This window comes from Mesoplodon densirostris, chromosome 8, assembly GCF_025265405.1.
Source record: "Mesoplodon densirostris isolate mMesDen1 chromosome 8, mMesDen1 primary haplotype, whole genome shotgun sequence".
In the NCBI taxonomy this organism is placed as follows: Eukaryota; Metazoa; Chordata; class Mammalia; order Artiodactyla; family Ziphiidae; genus Mesoplodon; species Mesoplodon densirostris.
Window position 1 is genome coordinate 101,712,174 of NC_082668.1, and position 24,664 is coordinate 101,736,837.

Below are 24,664 nucleotides of genomic sequence, written 5' to 3' on the forward strand. Positions count from 1 at the left end.
AAGTGAAAATAAATTATATGGAGTGTATGTAAGTACACCTGTCAGTTATTGACTATCCTTGCATCTATTTTTATAATCTTGCTTTATTTTGTCTAGAGGTATAGTTGATTTATTATATTATATTAGATTTAGGTGTATGACATAGTGATTAAAAATTTTTATAGATTATACTCGTTATTATAAAATACTGGCTATATGCCCTGTGCTGTACAATATATCCTTGCAGCTTATTTACATAGTAGTTTATACTTCTTATGAATATTGCTTTTTGTTTAGAAATTTTACTAAACTTCTCTAGTGGAAAAATAACATAGTGATTACTATTGAAAACAAGACAACAGGCCCACAATGAAGTCACTTATGCTAAACCTTATGTCACCAAACTGAGACTTAATTACAGTTTTGGCTCTCCCAGAAAAGAACTCTTAAACCAGTCAATCAGAAATGGCCTGATCAGCATTAGGTGAGTAATCTGCCTGACAGACCCCTGCCATCCCTTAAAGGAAGTAACTCTGCTACTAGTAACTAATCTACTTTTTTGCCTAGTATAACTTCCTTGTTCCTGCTCCCCTCTGCCTATAAAAGTCTTTCATTTTATACAACTCCTCAGAGCGCCTTTCTATTGCAATCGATTGCATACTGCCTGACTCAAATTGATTTTTGTTCAAATAAACTCTTAATTTTATTATTCCTCAATTTATCTTTTAACAGTACTGAAATCATTTTACAGAGTTCCCCTTCTTCCTCATATGCCCTTAAATGAGTACCACTGGATTTGTAGGAAGAAGAGACGGCAGCTCTCCTCCCCCTTCACTCCCCGCCACGCCCCAGGTCCTACCTGGTCTCTGGGGGTTCCTCCCGAACCCTTAGGTGTCCGTGGTCCCCCAGGTGCCCTCGTTGTGAGCAGACGCGGATTCCGCATCCTCCTAGTGCACCGTCTTCACCAAGCCCCCCCATATTCCTTTTAATATACCATTCTGACAGTCATATTATCATGTAACGTAACGTCTATAAAGGGGATAAACTGGCAGCAATGTCACTGTGATACCTTTCGCTTAAGAATCTCTTCGTTTTCGAATTTTATTTATTTATTATACAGCAGGTTCTTATTGGTTATCTATTTTATACATATTAGTGTAGATATGTCAATCCCAATTCCAGGGATTTCTGGAATTTCAGGGGCTTGGATGACCAAGTTAATATTAGTCAATGTCAATCAATCTTTTAGCATTCTATGATGTCTCATCAAGACACAGAATCTTAATCTAAAACTATTCTTTATAACGGAGGCTATACTAAGGTATTGGTTCTTGCCTTTTGCACTCCTGACAACTGTGTTACTGAAGGGTATTACACGGACTTGTGTTTCAGGGTCATCGTGCCTGAGGAAGCTTGTCTAAGTCTTCATGTCCGTGGGTCTGCCTTACCTGTTCTGATTCCACACTAGCTTCTTTCAGTTTATCCTCTGTTGCCTCTTTACATTTCTTCAGGTGTCTAACTGTTTCTTCCAATTCCTGAAAACGTGATACAGAGATTTTTGACAAACTCCCAATGTACTATATATGGAAGAAAAAGCTTCAATATTGTAATAAATGAGCAACCAAATTATGAAAGTATGATGGGGTACTTTCTAACTCCAGGTGCTACCAGACTCTAGGATAAAAACTATTATTTTCAGTTGAACCTACAGTATACATTTGTGTATATGATTATAGATTTTGATTTACAGATTCTCCTGAGAGATGATTAACATCTCTTTCCAGAACTGGAGAATACTTTTCATAGCAGACAATCTCTGTTGGAAGGCAAGAGTTTGACAGTCTCTTGAAGTCCCTTTTCCTTAATAAAATGTGCTTTTCATTAGGTTGGGAGTAGATAAAAGTCCTGTAATGGCAACAGATGTATCTGAGCTACGGGGAAGAACCAAGGGGTGTAAAGTTCCTGAAAGACTATGAAGTTCACAAGTCTTACTTAGTAACTAGTACTTTGCATATGTGAGCTTTAGCCATTCTTTAAAAATGAGTATCATTTTTGTTAAGTTGAACATGAAGACGAGGTGCCATAGTCAAAGCTCCAGGCTTCATTCCTACATATGATTCTAAGGATTTAGCTAAGATGAACGACTTGTAAGTTTGTCTTCTTCTATAGAGCCTAGAAAAGCCAGGTGCCCTCATGCCTGGTTTTGCACATGCCCTTTGCTGGTAATCTCTGAGATGAATCTTAAGAACCCTTTTACCTGGCACCAATGCTCCAGCTCCCACCTCCTCTTCTGCTCTGCCTCGAGTTGCAGCTTTTGCTGTTTCTTCTGAGCTGACAGATCATGTTGGCTCTTGGCCAACAGCTGCATCTCCTGCTGTAGGTTAGTAATTTCAGATACACATTTCTGGATACTCAGTGACTGGTAGGGCACAAAGAGGGAGACGGTTGGTGAACCTGTCCAAGTTTGGGATTTCATGTGAATGGTAGACAGAGTGTGTGGAAATCATCTACCCATTCATAGCCTTTTTTTCTGATACTGATCCTTAATTAACTCCATTTGGCTCAATTCTGTTTCTATGTGCTGAAAGTAAATGTGGAAATAACATAGAAAGATGATCAGTGGAAAAACTGGCTTGCTCTTTTTGCCTATAGGCTGACAGAAAGAATCCCACATGAGATCCACAGTTACCAGTTCCTGCTGGGCTCTCCTTCCCATCCAGCCCCCTGACCCCGAAAGAGCTAAGTCTTGTACAATCACTGTGGAAGAGACAGCTGGGGAGCCAGAATGTGACACTGGCAGCTAATGAGAAACCAAACACTGATGCAGCAGTATCTCTGCGGGACAAAGAGTCTCCCCCCACCTCCCCCCAGGCAATCTGCCCACTTCCCAGGTGTAGCTGTAATTCCCAGAGAACACATGGTGGTGGTGGGGCTCTGAAACCATCTTCCCCAGACACCACTCCCTGCCTGGATCCTCATCAGATACTAAGGAGGAGAGGAGAGTCAGGATTTCTCATACAACCTTCCTCCTCTCTATGTTCTCAGCATTATTCGCCTTAGCTGATAAGTGGAACTTAATTTGGGCCTTTTGATCCTTTATTTTCTCCTTGCTGCTGTTCAGTACCTTTTCCAACTCTGTCAGTTTCTGCCGCAGCTCCCGGTTGGTCCGGGATACTTCCACTTCTCTGAAGTTGCTTTCATCAAGGGCTTTCTTCAGCTGTGGGATACAAAGGGAAAAGTAGAACATTTTAACCTTCCATTCAGTAAGAGAAGCTTATGTTTAGCTGTGTCCCTATATTTTGTTCTTTTTGGACCTTTCTTTTAAAAAGGAGGTTAAGTGATGGGACTTCCCTGGTGGTCCAGTGGCTAAGACTCTGTGCTCCCAATGCATGGGGGCCGGGTTTGATCCCTGGTCAGGGAACTAGATCCTGTGTGCCACAACTAAAGATCCTGTGTGCTGCAACTAAGACCTGGCACAGCCAAATAAATAGATATTTTAAAAAGGAGGGTAAGTGAGGCAATATTAAGAAGTAGATTTGTGGAGAAACACTCTCAGTGATTTTCATAATTTTTAACACTAAAGAACACAATTTTTCTTAGAACAGATAATGTAAATGTATGTTCGTCATTTGCTTTCTAAGAGCATGGCTTTGGAATCAGACAGAAGTTAAAATCTCAGCTTCACCACACACTAGTCAAGTAATTTCAGATAATTAACTTCCCTAAGCTTCAGGTTCATCATTGGAAAAGTATGAGAATAGCCTACTTCATAGGGTTCATGTAACAGTTAAACAAGAGGAGGCAGAGAAGGAATATAGAGCCTGGCACACAATAATTGCTCAGTGCTCATTGCTGTGCTTTAAAGGTTTTTTTTTTTTTTTTTTTAAAGCTTGAGTTCGTCTCTTTCTGTCACTTGTGACCTCATGTATGGAGAAGTGAAAATAAATTATATGGAGTGTATGTAAGTACACCTGTCAGTTATTGACTATCCTTGCATCTATTTTTATAATCTTGCTTTATTTTGTCTAGAGGTATAGTTGATTTATTATATTATATTAGATTTAGGTGTATGACATAGTGATTAAAAATTTTTATAGATTATACTCGTTATTATAAAATACTGGCTATATGCCCTGTGCTGTACAATATATCCTTGCAGCTTATTTACATAGTAGTTTATACTTCTTATGAATATTGCTTTTTGTTTAGAAATTTTACTAAACTTCTCTAGTGGAAAAATAACATAGTGATTACTATTGAAAACAAGACAACAGGCCCACAATGAAGTCACTTATGCTAAACCTTATGTCACCAAACTGAGACTTAATTACAGTTTTGGCTCTCCCAGAAAAGAACTCTTAAACCAGTCAATCAGAAATGGCCTGATCAGCATTAGGTGAGTAATCTGCCTGACAGACCCCTGCCATCCCTTAAAGGAAGTAACTCTGCTACTAGTAACTAATCTACTTTTTTGCCTAGTATAACTTCCTTGTTCCTGCTCCCCTCTGCCTATAAAAGTCTTTCATTTTATACAACTCCTCAGAGCGCCTTTCTATTGCAATCGATTGCATACTGCCTGACTCAAATTGATTTTTGTTCAAATAAACTCTTAATTTTATTATTCCTCAATTTATCTTTTAACAGTACTGAAATCATTTTACAGAGTTCCCCTTCTTCCTCATATGCCCTTAAATAAGTACCACTGGATTTGTAGGAAGAAGAGACGGCAGCTCACCTCCCCCTTCACTCCCCCCCACGCCCCAGGTCCTACCTGGTCTCTGGGGGTTCCTCCCGAACCCTTAGGTGTCCGTGGTCCCCCAGGTGCCCTCGTTGTGAGCAGACGCGGATTCCGCATCCTCCTAGTGCACCGTCTTCACCAAGCCCCCCCATATTCCTTTTAATATACCATTCTGACAGTCATATTATCATGTAACGTAACGTCTATAAAGGGGATAAACTGGCAGCAATGTCACTGTGATACCTTTCGCTTAAGAATCTCTTCGTTTTCAAATTTTATTTATTTATTATACAGCAGGTTCTTATTGGTTATCTATTTTATACATATTAGTGTAGATATGTCAATCCCAATTCCAGGGATTTCTGGAATTTCAGGGGCTTGGATGACCAAGTTAATATTAGTCAATGTCAATCAATCTTTTAGCATTCTATGATGTCTCATCAAGACACAGAATCTTAATCTAAAACTATTCTTTATAACGGAGGCTATACTAAGGTATTGGTTCTTGCCTTTTGCACTCCTGACAACTGTGTTACTGAAGGGTATTACACGGACTTGTGTTTCAGGGTCATCGTGCCTGAGGAAGCTTGTCTAAGTCTTCATGTCCGTGGGTCTGCCTTACCTGTTCTGATTCCACACTAGCTTCTTTCAGTTTATCCTCTGTTGCCTCTTTACATTTCTTCAGGTGTCTAACTGTTTCTTCCAATTCCTGAAAACGTGATACAGAGATTTTTGACAAACTCCCAATGTACTATATATGGAAGAAAAAGCTTCAATATTGTAATAAATGAGCAACCAAATTATGAAAGTATGATGGGGTACTTTCTAACTCCAGGTGCTACCAGACTATAGGATAAAAACTATTATTTTCAGTTGAACCTACAGTATACATTTGTGTATATGATTATAGATTTTGATTTACAGATTCTCCTGAGAGAGGATTAACATCTCTTTCCAGAACTGGAGAATACTTTTCATAGCAGACAATCTCTGTTGGAAGGCAAGAGCTTGACGGTCTCTTGAAGTCCCTTTTCCTTAATAAAATGTGCTTTTCATTAGGTTGGGAGTAGATAAAAGTCCTGTAACGGCAACAGATGTATCTGAGCTACGGGGAAGAACCAAGGGGTGTAAAGTTCCTGAAAGACTATGAAGTTCACAAGTCTTACTTAGTAACTAGTACTTTGCATATGTGAGCTTTAGCCGTTCTTCAAAAATGAGTATCATTTTTATTAAGTTGAACATGAAGACGAGGTGCCATAGTCAAAGCTCCAGGCTTCATTCCTACATATGATTCTAAGGACTTAGCTAAGATGAACGACTTGTAAGTTTGTCTTCTTCTATAGAGCCTAGAAAAGCCAGGTGCCCTCATGCTGGGTTTTGCACATGGCCTTTGCTGGTAATCTCTGAGGTGAGTCTTAGGAACCCTTTTACCTGGCACCGATGCTCCAGCTCCCACCTCCTCTTCTGCTCTGCCTCGAGTTGCAGCTTTTGCTGTATATTCTGAGCTGACAGATCATGCTGGCTCTTGGCCAATGGCTGCATTTCCTGCTGTAGGTTAGTCGTTTCAGATACACATTTCTGGATACTCAGTGACTGGTAGGGCACAAAGAGGGAGACGGTTGGTGAACCTGTCCAAGTTTGGGATTTCATGTGAATGGTAAACAGTGTGTGGAAATCATCTACCTGGTCATAGCTTTCTTTCTGATACTGATCCTTAATTAACTCCATTTGGCTCAATTCTGTTTCTATGTGCTGAAAGTAAATGTGGAAATAACATAGAAAGATGATCAGTGGAAAAACTGGCTTGCTCTTTTTGCCTATAGGCTGACAGAAAGAATCCCACATGAGATCCACAGTTACCAGTTCCTGCTGGGCTCTCCTTCCCATCCAGCCCCCTGACCCCGAAAGAGCTAAGTCTTGTACAATCACTGTGGAAGAGACAGCTGGGGAGCCAGAATGTGACACTGGCAGCTAATGAGAAACCAAACACTGATGCAGCAGTATCTCTGCGGGACAAAGAGTCTCCCCCCACCTCCCCCCAGGCAATCTGCCCACTTCCCAGGTGTAGCTGTAATTCCCAGAGAACACATGGTGGTGGTGGGGCTCTGAAACCATCTTCCCCAGACACCACTCCCTGCCTGGATCCTCATCAGATACTAAGGAGGAGAGGAGAGTTAGGGTTTCTCATACAACCTTCTTCCTCTCTATGTTCTGAGCAGTATTCTCCTTAGCTGATAAGAGGAACTTAATTTGGGCCTTTTGATCCTTTATTTTCTCCTTGATGCTGTTCATTATATTTTCCATCTCTGTAAGTGTCTGCCGCAGCTCCTGGTTGGTCCGGGATACTTCCACTTCTCTGAAGTTGCTTTCATCAAGGGCTTTCTTCAGCTGTGGGATACAGAGGGAAAATTAGAACATTTTAATCTTCCATTCAGTAAGAGAAGCTTATGTTTAGCTGTGTCCCTATATTTTGTTCTCTTTGGACCTTTCTTTTAAAAAGGAGGTTAAGTGATGGGACTTCCCTGGTGGTCCAGTGGCTAAGACTCTGTGCTCCCAATGCATGGGGGCCGTGTTTGATCCCTGGTCAGGGAACTAGATCCTGTGTGCCACAACTAAAGATCCTGTGTGCTGCAACTAAGACCTGGCACAGCCAAATAAATAGATATTTTAAAAAGGAGGGTAAGTGAGGCAATAATAAGAAGGAGATTTGTGGAGAAACACTCTCAGTGATTTTCATAATTTTTAACACTAAAGAACACAATTTTTCTTAGAACAGATAATGTAAATGTATGTTCGTCATTTGCTTTCTAAGAGCATGGCTTTGGAATCAGACAGAAGTTAAAATCTCAGCTTCACCACACACTAGTCAAGTAATTTCAGATAATTAACTTCCCTAAGCTTCAGGTTCATCATTGGAAAAGTATGAGAATAGCCTACTTCATAGGATTCATGTAACAGTTCAACAAGTGGAGGCAGAGAAGGAATATAGAGCCTGGCACACAATAATTGCTCAGTGCTCATTGCTGTGCTTTAAAGGTTATTTTTTTTTAAAAAAAACTTAACCTCGTGACCTCATATATGGAGAAGTGAAAATAAATTATATGGAGTTTATGTAAATACACCTGTCAGTTATTGACTCTCCTTGCATATATTTTTATAATATTGATTTTGTCGATTAAGGTATAGTTGATTTATGATATTACATTAGTATTAGGTGTAGGACATAGTGATTAAAAATTTTTATAGATTATACTCCAGTTATTATAAAATACTGGCTATATTCCCTGTGCTGTACAATATATCCTTGTAGCTTATTTACATAGTAGTTTATACTTCTTATGAATATTGCTTTATGTTTAGAAATTTTAATAAACTTGTCTAGTGGAAAAATAACATAGTGATTACTATTCAAAACATGACAACAGGCCCACAATGAAGTCACTTATGCTAAACCTTATGTCACCAAACTGAGACTTAATTACAGTTTTGGCTCTCCCAGAAAAGGACTCTTAAACCAGTCAATCAGAAATGGCCTGATCAGCATTAGGTGAGTAATCTGCCTGACAGACCCCTGCCATCCCTTAACGGAAGTAACTCTGCTACTAGTAACTAATCTACTTTTTTGCCTAGTATAACTTCCTTGTTCCTGCTCCCCTCTGCCTATAAAAGTCTTTCATTTTATACAACTCCTCAGAGCGCCTTTCTATTGCAATCGATTGCATACTGCCTGACTCAAATTGATTTTTGTTCAAATAAACTCTTAATTTTATTATTCCTCAATTTATCTTTTAACAGTACTGAAATCATTTTACAGAGTTCCCCTTCTTCCTCATATGCCCTTAAATAAGTACCACTGGATTTGTAGGAAGAAGAGACGGCAGCTCACCTCCCCCTTCACTCCCCCCCACGCCCCAGGTCCTACCTGGTCTCTGGGGGTTCCTCCCGAACCCTTAGGTGTCCGTGGTCCCCCAGGTGCCCTCGTTGTGAGCAGACGCGGATTCCGCATCCTCCTAGTGCACCGTCTTCACCAAGCCCCCCCCATATTCCTTTTAATATACCATTCTGACAGTCATATTATCATGTAACGTAACGTCTATAAAGGGGATAAACTGGCAGCAATGTCACTGTGATACCTTTCGCTTAAGAATCTCTTCGTTTTCAAATTTTATTTATTTATTATACAGCAGGTTCTTATTGGTTATCTATTTTATACATATTAGTGTAGATATGTCAATCCCAATTCCAGGGATTTCTGGAATTTCAGGGGCTTGGATGACCAAGTTAATATTAGTCAATGTCAATCAATCTTTTAGCATTCTATGATGTCTCATCAAGACACAGAATCTTAATCTAAAACTATTCTTTATAACGGAGGCTATACTAAGGTATTGGTTCTTGCCTTTTGCACTCCTGACAACTGTGTTACTGAAGGGTATTACACGGACTTGTGTTTCAGGGTCATCGTGCCTGAGGAAGCTTGTCTAAGTCTTCATGTCCGTGGGTCTGCCTTACCTGTTCTGATTCCACACTAGCTTCTTTCAGTTTATCCTCTGTTGCCTCTTTACATTTCTTCAGGTGTCTAACTGTTTCTTCCAATTCCTGAAAACGTGATACAGAGATTTTTGACAAACTCCCAATGTACTATATATGGAAGAAAAAGCTTCAATATTGTAATAAATGAGCAACCAAATTATGAAAGTATGATGGGGTACTTTCTAACTCCAGGTGCTACCAGACTATAGGATAAAAACTATTATTTTCAGTTGAACCTACAGTATACATTTGTGTATATGATTATAGATTTTGATTTACAGATTCTCCTGAGAGAGGATTAACATCTCTTTCCAGAACTGGAGAATACTTTTCATAGCAGACAATCTCTGTTGGAAGGCAAGAGCTTGACGGTCTCTTGAAGTCCCTTTTCCTTAATAAAATGTGCTTTTCATTAGGTTGGGAGTAGATAAAAGTCCTGTAACGGCAACAGATGTATCTGAGCTACGGGGAAGAACCAAGGGGTGTAAAGTTCCTGAAAGACTATGAAGTTCACAAGTCTTACTTAGTAACTAGTACTTTGCATATGTGAGCTTTAGCCGTTCTTCAAAAATGAGTATCATTTTTATTAAGTTGAACATGAAGACGAGGTGCCATAGTCAAAGCTCCAGGCTTCATTCCTACATATGATTCTAAGGACTTAGCTAAGATGAACGACTTGTAAGTTTGTCTTCTTCTATAGAGCCTAGAAAAGCCAGGTGCCCTCATGCTGGGTTTTGCACATGGCCTTTGCTGGTAATCTCTGAGGTGAGTCTTAGGAACCCTTTTACCTGGCACCGATGCTCCAGCTCCCACCTCCTCTTCTGCTCTGCCTCGAGTTGCAGCTTTTGCTGTATATTCTGAGCTGACAGATCATGCTGGCTCTTGGCCAATGGCTGCATTTCCTGCTGTAGGTTAGTCGTTTCAGATACACATTTCTGGATACTCAGTGACTGGTAGGGCACAAAGAGGGAGACGGTTGGTGAACCTGTCCAAGTTTGGGATTTCATGTGAATGGTAAACAGTGTGTGGAAATCATCTACCTGGTCATAGCTTTCTTTCTGATACTGATCCTTAATTAACTCCATTTGGCTCAATTCTGTTTCTATGTGCTGAAAGTAAATGTGGAAATAACATAGAAAGATGATCAGTGGAAAAACTGGCTTGCTCTTTTTGCCTATAGGCTGACAGAAAGAATCCCACATGAGATCCACAGTTACCAGTTCCTGCTGGGCTCTCCTTCCCATCCAGCCCCCTGACCCCGAAAGAGCTAAGTCTTGTACAATCACTGTGGAAGAGACAGCTGGGGAGCCAGAATGTGACACTGGCAGCTAATGAGAAACCAAACACTGATGCAGCAGTATCTCTGCGGGACAAAGAGTCTCCCCCCACCTCCCCCCAGGCAATCTGCCCACTTCCCAGGTGTAGCTGTAATTCCCAGAGAACACATGGTGGTGGTGGGGCTCTGAAACCATCTTCCCCAGACACCACTCCCTGCCTGGATCCTCATCAGATACTAAGGAGGAGAGGAGAGTTAGGGTTTCTCATACAACCTTCTTCCTCTCTATGTTCTGAGCAGTATTCTCCTTAGCTGATAAGAGGAACTTAATTTGGGCCTTTTGATCCTTTATTTTCTCCTTGATGCTGTTCATTATATTTTCCATCTCTGTAAGTGTCTGCCGCAGCTCCTGGTTGGTCCGGGATACTTCCACTTCTCTGAAGTTGCTTTCATCAAGGGCTTTCTTCAGCTGTGGGATACAGAGGGAAAATTAGAACATTTTAATCTTCCATTCAGTAAGAGAAGCTTATGTTTAGCTGTGTCCCTATATTTTGTTCTCTTTGGACCTTTCTTTTAAAAAGGAGGTTAAGTGATGGGACTTCCCTGGTGGTCCAGTGGCTAAGACTCTGTGCTCCCAATGCATGGGGGCCGTGTTTGATCCCTGGTCAGGGAACTAGATCCTGTGTGCCACAACTAAAGATCCTGTGTGCTGCAACTAAGACCTGGCACAGCCAAATAAATAGATATTTTAAAAAGGAGGGTAAGTGAGGCAATAATAAGAAGGAGATTTGTGGAGAAACACTCTCAGTGATTTTCATAATTTTTAACACTAAAGAACACAATTTTTCTTAGAACAGATAATGTAAATGTATGTTCGTCATTTGCTTTCTAAGAGCATGGCTTTGGAATCAGACAGAAGTTAAAATCTCAGCTTCACCACACACTAGTCAAGTAATTTCAGATAATTAACTTCCCTAAGCTTCAGGTTCATCATTGGAAAAGTATGAGAATAGCCTACTTCATAGGATTCATGTAACAGTTCAACAAGTGGAGGCAGAGAAGGAATATAGAGCCTGGCACACAATAATTGCTCAGTGCTCATTGCTGTGCTTTAAAGGTTATTTTTTTTTAAAAAAAACTTAACCTCGTGACCTCATATATGGAGAAGTGAAAATAAATTATATGGAGTTTATGTAAATACACCTGTCAGTTATTGACTCTCCTTGCATATATTTTTATAATATTGATTTTGTCGATTAAGGTATAGTTGATTTATGATATTACATTAGTATTAGGTGTAGGACATAGTGATTAAAAATTTTTATAGATTATACTCCAGTTATTATAAAATACTGGCTATATTCCCTGTGCTGTACAATATATCCTTGTAGCTTATTTACATAGTAGTTTATACTTCTTATGAATATTGCTTTATGTTTAGAAATTTTAATAAACTTGTCTAGTGGAAAAATAACATAGTGATTACTATTCAAAACATGACAACAGGCCCACAATGAAGTCACTTATGCTAAACCTTATGTCACCAAACTGAGACTTAATTACAGTTTTGGCTCTCCCAGAAAAGGACTCTTAAACCAGTCAATCAGAAATGGCCTGATCAGCATTAGGTGAGTAATCTGCCTGACAGACCCCTGCCATCCCTTAACGGAAGTAACTCTGCTACTAGTAACTAATCTACTTTTTTGCCTAGTATAACTTCCTTGTTCCTGCTCCCCTCTGCCTATAAAAGTCTTTCATTTTATACAACTCCTCAGAGCGCCTTTCTATTGCAATCGATTGCATACTGCCTGACTCAAATTGATTTTTGTTCAAATAAACTCTTAATTTTATTATTCCTCAATTTATCTTTTAACAGTACTGAAATCATTTTACAGAGTTCCCCTTCTTCCTCATATGCCCTTAAATGAGTACCACTGGATTTGTAGGAAGAAGAGACGGCAGCTCACCTCCCCCTTCACTCCCCCCCACGCCCCAGGTCCTACCTGGTCTCTGGGGGTTCCTCCCGAACCCTTAGGTGTCCGTGGTCCCCCAGGTGCCCTCGTTGTGAGCAGACGCGGATTCCGCATCCTCCTAGTGCACCGTCTTCACCAAGCCCCCCCATATTCCTTTTAATATACCATTCTGACAGTCATATTATCATGTAACGTAACGTCTATAAAGGGGATAAACTGGCAGCAATGTCACTGTGATACCTTTCGCTTAAGAATCTCTTCGTTTTCAAATTTTATTTATTTATTATACAGCAGGTTCTTATTGGTTATCTATTTTATACATATTAGTGTAGATATGTCAATCCCAATTCCAGGGATTTCTGGAATTTCAGGGGCTTGGATGACCAAGTTAATATTAGTCAATGTCAGTCAATCTTTTAGCATTCTATGATGTCTCATCAAGACACAGAATCTTAATCTAAAACTATTCTTTATAACGGAGGCTATACTAAGGTATTGGTTCTTGCCTTTTGCACTCCTGACAACTGTGTTACTGAAGGGTATTACACGGACTTGTGTTTCAGGGTCATCGTGCCTGAGGAAGCTTGTCTAAGTCTTCATGTCCGTGGGTCTGCCTTACCTGTTCTGATTCCACACTAGCTTCTTTCAGTTTATCCTCTGTTGCCTCTTTACATTTCTTCAGGTGTCTAACTGTTTCTTCCAATTCCTGAAAACGTGATACAGAGATTTTTGACAAACTCCCAATGTACTATATATGGAAGAAAAAGCTTCAATATTGTAATAAATGAGCAACCAAATTATGAAAGTATGATGGGGTACTTTCTAACTCCAGGTGCTACCAGACTATAGGATAAAAACTATTATTTTCAGTTGAACCTACAGTATACATTTGTGTATATGATTATAGATTTTGATTTACAGATTCTCCTGAGAGAGGATTAACATCTCTTTCCAGAACTGGAGAATACTTTTCATAGCAGACAATCTCTGTTGGAAGGCAAGAGCTTGACGGTCTCTTGAAGTCCCTTTTCCTTAATAAAATGTGCTTTTCATTAGGTTGGGAGTAGATAAAAGTCCTGTAACGGCAACAGATGTATCTGAGCTACGGGGAAGAACCAAGGGGTGTAAAGTTCCTGAAAGACTATGAAGTTCACAAGTCTTACTTAGTAACTAGTACTTTGCATATGTGAGCTTTAGCCGTTCTTCAAAAATGAGTATCATTTTTATTAAGTTGAACATGAAGACGAGGTGCCATAGTCAAAGCTCCAGGCTTCATTCCTACATATGATTCTAAGGACTTAGCTAAGATGAACGACTTGTAAGTTTGTCTTCTTCTATAGAGCCTAGAAAAGCCAGGTGCCCTCATGCTGGGTTTTGCACATGGCCTTTGCTGGTAATCTCTGAGGTGAGTCTTAGGAACCCTTTTACCTGGCACCGATGCTCCAGCTCCCACCTCCTCTTCTGCTCTGCCTCGAGTTGCAGCTTTTGCTGTATATTCTGAGCTGACAGATCATGCTGGCTCTTGGCCAATGGCTGCATTTCCTGCTGTAGGTTAGTCGTTTCAGATACACATTTCTGGATACTCAGTGACTGGTAGGGCACAAAGAGGGAGACGGTTGGTGAACCTGTCCAAGTTTGGGATTTCATGTGAATGGTAAACAGTGTGTGGAAATCATCTACCTGGTCATAGCTTTCTTTCTGATACTGATCCTTAATTAACTCCATTTGGCTCAATTCTGTTTCTATGTGCTGAAAGTAAATGTGGAAATAACATAGAAAGATGATCAGTGGAAAAACTGGCTTGCTCTTTTTGCCTATAGGCTGACAGAAAGAATCCCACATGAGATCCACAGTTACCAGTTCCTGCTGGGCTCTCCTTCCCATCCAGCCCCCTGACCCCGAAAGAGCTAAGTCTTGTACAATCACTGTGGAAGAGACAGCTGGGGAGCCAGAATGTGACACTGGCAGCTAATGAGAAACCAAACACTGATGCAGCAGTATCTCTGCGGGACAAAGAGTCTCCCCCCACCTCCCCCCAGGCAATCTGCCCACTTCCCAGGTGTAGCTGTAATTCCCAGAGAACACATGGTGGTGGTGGGGCTCTGAAACCATCTTCCCCAGACACCACTCCCTGCCTGGATCCTCATCAGATACTAAGGAGGAGAGGAGAGTTAGGGTTTCTCATACAACCTTCTTCCTCTCTATGTTCTGAGCAGTATTCTCCTTAGCTGATAAGAGGAACTTAATTTGGGCCTTTTGATCCTTTATTTTCTCCTTGATGCTGTTCATTATATTTTCCATCTCTGTAAGTGTCTGCCGCAGCTCCTGGTTGGTCCGGGATACTTCCACTTCTCTGAAGTTGCTTTCATCAAGGGCTTTCTTCAGCTGTGGGATACAGAGGGAAAATTAGAACATTTTAATCTTCCATTCAGTAAGAGAAGCTTATGTTTAGCTGTGTCCCTATATTTTGTTCTCTTTGGACCTTTCTTTTAAAAAGGAGGTTAAGTGATGGGACTTCCCTGGTGGTCCAGTGGCTAAGACTCTGTGCTCCCAATGCATGGGGGCCGTGTTTGATCCCTGGTCAGGGAACTAGATCCTGTGTGCCACAACTAAAGATCCTGTGTGCTGCAACTAAGACCTGGCACAGCCAAATAAATAGATATTTTAAAAAGGAGGGTAAGTGAGGCAATATTAAGAAGTAGATTTGTGGAGAAACACTCTCAGTGATTTTCATAATTTTTAACACTAAAGAACACAATTTTTCTTAGAACAGATAATGTAAATGTATGTTCGTCATTTGCTTTCTAAGAGCATGGCTTTGGAATCAGACAGAAGTTAAAATCTCAGCTTCACCACACACTAGTCAAGTAATTTCAGATAATTAACTTCCCTAAGCTTCAGGTTCATCATTGGAAAAGTATGAGAATAGCCTACTTCATAGGATTCATGTAACAGTTCAACAAGTGGAGGCAGAGAAGGAATATAGAGCCTGGCACACAATAATTGCTCAGTGCTCATTGCTGTGCTTTAAAGGTTATTTTTTTTTAAAAAAAACTTAACCTCGTGACCTCATATATGGAGAAGTGAAAATAAATTATATGGAGTTTATGTAAATACACCTGTCAGTTATTGACTCTCCTTGCATATATTTTTATAATATTGATTTTGTCGATTAAGGTATAGTTGATTTATGATATTACATTAGTATTAGGTGTAGGACATAGTGATTAAAAATTTTTATAGATTATACTCCAGTTATTATAAAATACTGGCTATATTCCCTGTGCTGTACAATATATCCTTGTAGCTTATTTACATAGTAGTTTATACTTCTTATGAATATTGCTTTATGTTTAGAAATTTTAATAAACTTGTCTAGTGGAAAAATAACATAGTGATTACTATTCAAAACATGACAACAGGCCCACAATGAAGTCACTTATGCTAAACCTTATGTCACCAAACTGAGACTTAATTACAGTTTTGGCTCTCCCAGAAAAGGACTCTTAAACCAGTCAATCAGAAATGGCCTGATCAGCATTAGGTGAGTAATCTGCCTGACAGACCCCTGCCATCCCTTAACGGAAGTAACTCTGCTACTAGTAACTAATCTACTTTTTTGCCTAGTATAACTTCCTTGTTCCTGCTCCCCTCTGCCTATAAAAGTCTTTCATTTTATACAACTCCTCAGAGCGCCTTTCTATTGCAATCGATTGCATACTGCCTGACTCAAATTGATTTTTGTTCAAATAAACTCTTAATTTTATTATTCCTCAATTTATCTTTTAACAGTACTGAAATCATTTTACAGAGTTCCCCTTCTTCCTCATATGCCCTTAAATAAGTACCACTGGATTTGTAGGAAGAAGAGACGGCAGCTCACCTCCCCCTTCACTCCCCCCCACGCCCCAGGTCCTACCTGGTCTCTGGGGGTTCCTCCCGAACCCTTAGGTGTCCGTGGTCCCCCAGGTGCCCTCGTTGTGAGCAGACGCGGATTCCGCATCCTCCTAGTGCACCGTCTTCACCAAGCCCCCCCATATTCCTTTTAATATACCATTCTGACAGTCATATTATCATGTAACTTAACGTCTGTAAAGGGGATAAACTGGCAGCAATGTCACTGTGATACCTTTCGCTTAAGAATCTCTTCGTTTTCAAATTTTATTTATTTATTATACAGCAGGTTCTTATTGGTTATCTATTTTATACATATTAGTGTAGATATGTCAATCCCAATTCCAGGGATTTCTGGAATTTCAGGGGCTTGGATGACCAAGTTAATATTAGTCAATGTCAATCAATCTTTTAGCATTCTATGATGTCTCATCAAGACACAGAATCTTAATCTAAAACTATTCTTTATAACGGAGGCTATACTAAGGTATTGGTTCTTGCCTTTTGCACTCCTGACAACTGTGTTACTGAAGGGTATTACACGGACTTGTGTTTCAGGGTCATCGTGCCTGAGGAAGCTTGTCTAAGTCTTCATGTCCGTGGGTCTGCCTTACCTGTTCTGATTCCACACTAGCTTCTTTCAGTTTATCCTCTGTTGCCTCTTTACATTTCTTCAGGTGTCTAACTGTTTCTTCCAATTCCTGAAAACGTGATACAGAGATTTTTGACAAACTCCCAATGTACTATATATGGAAGAAAAAGCTTCAATATTGTAATAAATGAGCAACCAAATTATGAAAGTATGATGGGGTACTTTCTAACTCCAGGTGCTACCAGACTATAGGATAAAAACTATTATTTTCAGTTGAACCTACAGTATACATTTGTGTATATGATTATAGATTTTGATTTACAGATTCTCCTGAGAGAGGATTAACATCTCTTTCCAGAACTGGAGAATACTTTTCATAGCAGACAATCTCTGTTGGAAGGCAAGAGCTTGACGGTCTCTTGAAGTCCCTTTTCCTTAATAAAATGTGCTTTTCATTAGGTTGGGAGTAGATAAAAGTCCTGTAACGGCAACAGATGTATCTGAGCTACGGGGAAGAACCAAGGGGTGTAAAGTTCCTGAAAGACTATGAAGTTCACAAGTCTTACTTAGTAACTAGTACTTTGCATATGTGAGCTTTAGCCGTTCTTCAAAAATGAGTATCATTTTTATTAAGTTGAACATGAAGACGAGGTGCCATAGTCAAAGCTCCAGGCTTCATTCCTACATATGATTCTAAGGACTTAGCTAAGATGAACGACTTGTAAGTTTGTCTTCTTCTATAGAGCCTAGAAAAGCCAGGTGCCCTCATGTTGGGTTTTGCACATGGCCTTTGCTGGTAATCTCTGAGGTGAGTCTTAGGAACCCTTTTACCTGGCACCGATGCTCCAGCTCCCACCTCCTCTTCTGCTCTGCCTCGAGTTGCAGATTTTGCTGTTTATTCTGAGCTGACAGATCATGCTGGCTCTTGGCCAATGGCTGCATTTCCTTCTGTAGGTTAGTCGTTTCAGATACACATTTCTGGATACTCAGTGACTGGTAGGGCACAAAGAGGGAGACGGTTGGTGAACCTGTCCAAGTTTGGGATTTCATGTGAATGGTAAACAGTGTGTGGAAATAATCTACCTGGTCATAGCTTTCTTTCTGATACTGATCCTTAATTAACTCCATTTGGCTCAATTCTGTTTCTATGTGCTGAAAGTTAATGTGGAAATAACATAGAAAGATGATCAGTGGAAAAACTGGCTTGCTCTTTTTGCCTATAGGCTGACAGAAAGAATCCCACATGAGATCCACAGTTACCAGTTCCTGCTGGGCTCTCCTTCCCATCCAGCCCCCTGACCCCGAAAGAGCTAAGTCTTGTACAATCACTGTGGAAGAGACAGCTGGGGAGCCAGAATGTGACACTGGCAGCTAATGAGAAACCAAACACTGATGCAGCAGTATCTCTGCGGGACAAAGAGTCTCCCCCCACCTCCCCCCAGGCAATCTGCCCACTTCCCAGGTGTAGCTGTAATTCCCAGAGAACACATGGTGGTGGTGGGGCTCTGAAACCATCTTCCCCAGACACCACTCCCTGCCTGGATCCTCATCAGATACTAAGGAGGAGAGGAGAGTCAGGATTTCTCATACAACCTTCTTCCTCTCTATGTTCTGAGCAGTATTCTCCTTAGCTGATAAGAGGAACTTAAGTTTGGCCTTTTGATCCTTTATTTTCTCCTTGATGCTGTTCATTATATTTTCCATCTCTGTAAGTGTCTGCCGCAGCTCCTGGTTGGTCCGGGATACTTCCACTTCTCTGAAGTTGCTTTCATCAAGGGCTTTCTTCAGCTGTGGGATACAGAGGGAAAATTAGAACATTTTAATCTTCCATTCAGTAAGAGAAGCTTATGTTTAGCTGTGTCCCTATATTTTGTTCTCTTTGGACCTTTCTTTTAAAAAGGAGGTTAAGTGATGGGACTCCCCTGGTGGTCCAATGGCTAAGACTCTGTGCTCCCAATGCATGGGGGCCGTGTTTGATCCCTGGTCAGGGAACTAGATCCTGTGTGCCACAACTAAAGATCCTGTGTGCTGCAACTAAGACCTGGCACAGCCAAATAAATAGATATTTTAAAAAGGAGGGTAAGTGAGGCAATAATAAGAAGGAGATTTGTGGAGAAACACTCTCAGTGATTTTCATAATTTTTAACACTAAAGAACACAATTTTTCTTAGAACAGATAATGTAAATGTATGTTCGTCATTTGCTTTCTAAGAGCATGGCTTTGGAATCAGACAGAAGTTAAAATCTCAGCTTCACCACACACTAGTCAAGTAATTTCAGATAATTAACTTTCCTAAGCTTCAGGTTCATCATTGGAAAAGTATGAGAATAGCCTACTTCATAGGATTCATGTAACAGTTAAACAAGTGGAGGCAGAGAAGGAATATAGAGCCTGGCACACAATAATTGCTCAGTGCTCATTGCTGTACTTTAAAGGGTTTTTTTTTTTAAAACTTAACCTCGTGACCTCATATTTTGAGAAGTGAAAATAAATTATATGGAGTTTATGTAAATACACCTGTCAGTTATTGACTCTCCTTACATATATTTTTATAATATTGATTTTGTCGATTAAGGTATAGTTGATTTATGATATTACATTAGTATTAGGTGTAGGACATAGTGATTAAAAATTTTTATAGATTATACTCCAGTTATTATAAAATACTGGCTATATTCCCTGTGCTGTACAATATATCCTTGTAGCTTATTTACATAGTAGTTTATACTTCTTATGAATATTGCTTTATGTTTAGAAATTTTAATAAACTTGTCTAGTGGAAAAATAACATAGTGATTACTATTCAAAACAAGACAACAGGCCCACAATGAAGTCACTTATGCTAAACCTTATGTCACCAAACTGAGACTTAATTACAGTTTTGGCTCTCCCAGAAAAGGACTCTTAAACCAGTCAATCAGAAATGGCCTGATCAGCATTAGGTGAGTAATCTGCCTGACAGACCCCTGCCATCCCTTAACGGAAGTAACTCTGCTACTAGTAACTAATCTACTTTTTTGCCTAGTATAACTTCCTTGTTCCTGCTCCCCTCTGCCTATAAAAGTCTTTCATTTTATACAACTCCTCAGAGCGCCTTTCTATTGCAATCGATTGCATACTGCCTGACTCAAATTGATTTTTGTTCAAATAAACTCTTAATTTTATTATTCCTCAATTTATCTTTTAACGGTACTGAAATCATTTTACAGAGTTCCCCCTCTTCCTCATATGCCCTTAAATGAGTACCACTGGATTTTTAGGATGAAGACACTGCAGCTGAGAAGGGAGACGATAGGAGTGTGGTATTCTCTGTGGTTTGTAAGTATTTAACTTGTCAAAGTAAAAAGTCAAAATTGTTACCTTTCTCTTTATACTTGCTCATTCCCTCAGATCCTAACCTCACACTACAGTGTTAGTCTTTTATTATCACCCAACTAAATTTCTGTTAGATATTCCACCATTTCCTCAATCAGAGCTTTGTCAAAACTGAGTAAGGCTTAAAAACTATCCCTCAAAAGCACCCTGGAAAGCAGTTGTGATGATTTCCATTTTGATTGAGGAAACTGAGACTCAGAAGTGAAGTCATCTGCACAGATAGTAAATTTACACATTGCTAATAAGAGGCAGCGCTGGGAGTCTTAAACAGTGCACCCTGAGCCCACCTCTGCCACTAACTGCTCAAGACATCACACTCATACTGTTCCTTGGTCTCTCCTGCACAAGTTCACCATCTTTACTGATCCCCGTTAAAAGGATTTAATTTTTAAATATTCTGAATAACTCTCTCTGAATAAAGGTACTTTTAATTTCAGTGCCCATTTTTGTTTCCCACAGAAATTATTTCTGTAATATTTTTAACACTTATACAGTGCTTTTTCAATTTACAAAGCATCATATAAACGGTTGAATCTGATTTTGTGACTGTGCACTGTCAAGTGCAATTGCTAAATACGCTAAATTTAGCAAAATACAGACTGGCCACCCCAACCAAGTCTTGGAATTATTTTAATTACTCCCTCCCCTTTGCTTATGATACATTTAGTGTCTGATTTTTCTATTAATTAAAATGGATTTTTGATTTGATTGTTCTCTATTTTCAACAGAAACACTTTGCTTGGCTCTAATCATCTGAAGCCCAGAGTAAATGCTCTAGTTCCCCTTAGCCTCCATGTTTCCAGTTTCTCTTCATTCTTACCTACTCTCCACTGCTAACAGACTAACCGACCTAACATTGTGCTCACAGCCTTCTCAGAACCCTACAGTGCTCTCCTTTTACCTAATACTTTCCATCCAACATTCTGGGAGTCAAGGCCATCTACCAGCTGGTCTCATCTAAGCTAACCCCCTTTTCTCAGAAATTTCCTAAAGTCTCTGCTCTGATCAAGAGAGGCAAATCCTTTTTCTTTGCTCACATGTCCTATTTATTTCTGTAACTAAGCTTTGTTCATCCTCTTACATAGAGTGTCACAGCCCTGTCAGCTCTGCCAGTCTCAACCCTGTAGAATTCCGTCAAGCTTCCCCTCTTCTTCGATCACCCAACCAGCCTAAAACAAACTTTCCCTTACTTCTGAATTCCTTTAAAATTGTACACAGCTTCTAGCTATCCAGGAAACATCTTCTGATGTCTTCCTAGTTGTCTCATGTAAAGAGTGGAGATGACAATTAAATAAGGGGTAATTTAGCACGGACCACATCTTCTGCTGTTTTTACTTGTGCCTCTTAGGAGCAGGTAGGTGCATGATGGATGCTAGTTAAGTGAATAGAGGAGACAGGTGATTGGCCATCTGTCTAGCAGATGGCGGTCTCCTCCTTCCCACTCAGTTATTATTCTCCAATGGGAAGGCTGTCACCAAGGCATTCATTCATTGGGCAGATAACTGTATATCAGAAACTTTTTGTGTGTTAAGTTACAAACAGCATAGTGATGTATCTGGCCTCCTGGCAAAAGGGGGATTAGAAGAACCAAAGAACATCTGTAGCCATTCTCGGAAATCCTGTGGCTGGTTCTCCTCTTCAAAGGCATTCACCTACAGGGAGACTTTTGTCACTTGCCTCCATACCTCAGTCACTTCCCGTTGTGCTGCTTTCTTTGCAGTTTCTCTCTCAATTTGAAACTGCTTCCTTAGAGCATCTATGCGTTCAGCATACAATTCTGCTTCTATTTTGGCTTCTTCACTCATCTGTTCTCTGTTTTGAAAAAGAGACATGATAAATCACCTTTAGAAAACATCTTAGTAGGCGTCATTTACCAATGAGAAGCAGATCAGTCACCAGGTAAAAATCACTGATCTGGAACTCATTAACAGAAGAAGAAATAAGCATTTACCTACAGCATTCAAAAACAAAAAGTTATTCAATATAAAGAGATCCACCCAAAAGAGTGAAACACATACTCTTGATTTAACCAATACTGAGTAGTCTTGAGCCAGCAACATTTCACCAGAATATAAAATTGGTACAGATTAAAAATATGAAAACTACCTTCTTTGCTTTAGCTTATACTTGTCTGCTATATCAGTATGTCCACTATGTGAAAGGAATAAAGATCCACGTGCACAATGCATTTCCCTTGGGTATAAATTTTCATGGGATGTTATTAATATCTAAATCCTATTTGCCTAGATAAAGTTTAACAAAAAAACTTTAGTGGGTTGACCTGAACTTGATGGGTTTGACCTAACTAATCTCAGGGAAAAAGTTGAAAACAATGAATGGTTTAGCAGCTGCTTAAATGGAATTATCCCACTCCTGGAGGGGTTATTCCCATCCATCCTTCTGTTTCTACCTTTCCAAATCATGCTTTTAAAGGACACATAAGCTTCTGATAGAAAAGGTTTGGCAGAAACATGTAAGTATCCCTTCCAACTTGGTTTAAACCTTCATGTACAGAAGAAGACTGACACTAGATGAGGGAAGAGCTGAAAAGGAGCGTACCCCAGCCAGCTAATATCTGCTCTGCTCAACTATGCCTGCTTCCTTCCCATGGCTCTGCAGGGAATACTAGCTCAAAGTAGGGGAAAAGGGTTTAACGGCTTTATGTGAATTAGCCAAACTTTCTCTCCCAGAGGCTCTTCCCTAATTCCACTGTGACTATACTGCCCTTACATGAAGGTTTCCAAATTCCGTAGCTCAAGTTCTTTGCTTTCCAATTTCTCTTGAACAGGATCAAGCTTTGTTTGCAGCTGATGATTTGTCTGGAGAGCTTGCTCCAGGCTCATAGCCAGTCTCCTGTTTTCTTCTCTAGCTACATCTAGAGCTTTTTGTAGAGCCTCCATCTGAAAGAGAGAAGAAAGAAGATTGTTTTTAATTCCACTGTAACAGATACAAGAAGTCCATAACACTGTATATTCACTCTTTAAACATTGAAACAATAATTATTTGGAACCAGAACCAAAGACTCCAGATGCCTGGAATATATATATGTGAGAACTTATTACAGACAGTCCTTAGGAGACTCTTAGAAGGTGATGGGAAGGGTATGCTCCACTGGTCACTAGAGAGTTTTGGAAAATAGAGCCAACTTATTTATCCTAATTTCTAAGGTTTTAAACCAGTTAAACTCCCCTTCCTGATCCTATGACCCTCTGGTCTCACTGCCTAGAGAGATAAGAACTGGCAACTGTCCCTTGTATATCCTTCTAGAAAAAGCTTTTTATACGAAATATCTCTATTTTATATGTGTGCATATGTGTAGATACATATTCATGTGTGTATACACCTATAAACATGTGAGTATGCCTCCTTATTAAGTGGGATCACTCTCGCTACTTCTGACTAAAGTTATGTTGTTTTCTAAGCCCTTTAAGTTCACTTATGCATTAATACATGAAAAGAATGCAGACCATATAAGACAAGGAGAGTTAGGCATAATTATGGTCCTGGTTTGCCAATAAATGGTTCACTGTAAGATCACAGACCCATTTCCCATTTGGAAATATGTCACTGTTCAAAACTCAGACTTGAATGGAAAGGAAATTTACCCGATTGTTTTACTCCATTTTTCCAAAATAGCAATATGCCAATAAAATAAAAAATATCAACGTTATCTATCTATAAAAACCTGGCTTCTACCTTACTGTTGTGCTGGGCATCCACGACAAGGATTCTGGACCGCCTCTGGTCCACTTCTGCTTCCAGCTTCTGTACCCGCTGTTGATTTAGAGCCCTGTAAATGAAGGGCACAGGGAGAGTGACCACAGAAAAGTACCATCTAGGAGTGATACCACTGGGAGTTACAGGGCACCTTCCAGGAAGCCCAAATGGCATATGTAGTGGGCTACAGATGCTCAGAATATCTGAGAGTTGGCAGGTGACAATTAGTAGCCTCAGCTTCAGGTTAAGAAACTAATTTTCCTATGGATTAAAAACTTGTCCCATTTATGATTCAATTTGGCTTTATATATTAAAGTATCAGTACATGTTAATGACTAACTTATGGGCTGGTAACTTTATACTATATATATATTACTAGTACAAAAATATATCACCTCTGTATGGACTGGCTTGCTGTTGAGATTTCTGCTTTTTACCCAGAATTTTATTGTGAATAGTAAACAATGTTTAATACCATCCCCTTGACTTTTTTTTTAAGTTCAGAGGTAATACAGATTCATAATATGTAAAAAAACAAGCACAATGAAGAATATAAAACTCACTTGTTCTCCCATAACACAGAGGC

General features: G+C 39.8%; 1 pseudogene; it reads right to left on the reverse strand.

The window, feature by feature from the left end:
* LOC132495085 (coiled-coil domain-containing protein 150-like) overlaps window positions 1-24,664 on the reverse strand; it is a 56,270-nt pseudogene that overhangs the window by 25,876 nt on the left and 5,730 nt on the right.